The following is a 2127-nucleotide window of genomic DNA, read 5'->3' on the forward strand; positions in this document are numbered from 1 at the left end:
TTTTCACTATGCGCTTTGATAATGAAGTTGAAATGTCCAGAATAAAGACAAAATACAATGAGGAGAAAATAAGTAAAAATACAGTGACTGTAACAATTATCAGTACAAAGTTAATATATATATATATATATATATATATATTAGAGGTGGGCATAGATAAATTTTTTTAATCTAGATTAATCTAGATTAATTTTGAAATTAATCTAGATTAATCTAGATTAAAATGGCTCATTTGAATTCATTCATAATATGTGTGTGCTCCTAAATAATGACTCAAAGTAAGTCTTTGAGAACGTGTTTCTCAAGCCAGGTGGCGCATCAGACCAGGGGCTCATCTCCTGTTTCCAACATGCATCACAAACTGCTTGAGGAAGCTGTTCTACTATGATAATTGGTGATGAAAATAAATAATGTTCAACAAGATGTACTTGTGTTTACAAACTGTTTATTCAGTTAAACATGAACTTTGAACTGTAGGCCATAAGAGGTAACGATGAATTGTTTAGGGCTGCAACTAACGATTATTTCAATAATCGATTAATCGGTCGATTATTTTTTCGATTAATCGATGAATTGGATAAAAAAAATAAACATTTGTAAATGCTGAACATTACTTCAAATTCACAGTGCACACTGAAGTGTCAAAACACCAGGTTATTGCTCCAACGTCCCGGAACTATTAAAAGTAATATTAAATGATAAAAAATTTATAATAAACTTAACTGGGATAACACAAAAAAAAACATACAATGTATGATATACATTTATACAGTATAAGGGATGTCCATGGTAAACCAGTCAACCGATAATATTTTTAACCGGTAAATACTAACGGTTAAAAAAATTAAATCATCTTAATTTCTCTCAGATGACAGGAGAGTTAATTTGTATTGATATTGATACCATTTTCAAGACTCCTTAACGATCCAAGTCTTTATTGATATCACAATTGATAATTTTCTATTATTTTGTTGAAATAGAACTTGTATTATTGCTTTAATTGCTGATATGATCATAGCTCTAGATAGGACATTAAACAGGTCATAATTCCATTCCATCTTTACTATCTATTTTATCTTGCTGGGAAAACAAGTTTCGCCAAAATCTCAAATTTCTTTTTTTTTGTGTTGCATTTGAACACATCAATCATATTACTGAGCCGGCCTGAACACATCACAGTTGACATGTTTGCTACTTTTTTTAAGCTAACTAGCTTTATATCCTTCCGATTTTAACATGGATTTAAAATCTGGATCACTATTTTTAACTGACGGGACTTTCTACACCGTTCGGTTGTATGATTACTGCCGCTGCATTGAATGACTGTTGATGCGCCGATGCCGATTCTCCGAGCACGTCTGCACACCGTCTGCAGCAGCAGCTGACAGAGTTTTTTTGGACTAGACGGATACTGAGTTGATGGAGTTTTTTTTAACCCAAAGAAAGCAAAGGTACAACACTTTTATATAGGCCTGCAGTCCAGTGTTAGATATGACCAAAATACAAGCTGTGGCCGCTCACACTATAGCTTTCCCGCACGTGAAGCGAGCCTTCACGTGCGGAAGGGGGTTCACCCCGACGGCGAACAGCATCTCCCCTGAGCCGAACAGGAGGTGGAATTAAGAGATTAACGGCGATATTTTTTTTATCGCCCGATAAGAGTCTGGCGTTAACGCAGCCGTTAACGCCGTTATCGGCCCACCACTAATATATATATATGTATATGTATTTGTAGTGGTCTGAATTGTTTTTACCTCAATTTCCCACAGAAAGCACTTGCATTTTGTTTGAAAAGTGCTCTATAGATAAAGACTATTTCTGAAAAAGGTGTTCCCCAATAAATAATAGAAGGAATTATTTACTGATTTCCTTACAGCCTCTGGAACCACTAAGTAGAATGGGCCACAACTTAACTTTGATACCAACACGTCAATTGGATTAATAACACATAAAGAGGTGTAAGAAACAAACAAGCAAGCAAGCAAGAATTTTAAAAAATGCCAGAAAGAGGAAGTGTTTCAGGAAGGACAAGCAGGGTGAAGCATGTCTGTGCAGAGCTATTTTAAGTTAAGTTTTCTGTCTCATGCTGTCACTGATAAATGAGACAGAGAAGCCGTTGGATCGGCC

This window comes from Ammodytes marinus, assembly GCF_949987685.1.
Source record: "Ammodytes marinus genome assembly, chromosome: 16".
Taxonomy (NCBI): domain Eukaryota; kingdom Metazoa; phylum Chordata; class Actinopteri; order Uranoscopiformes; family Ammodytidae; genus Ammodytes; species Ammodytes marinus.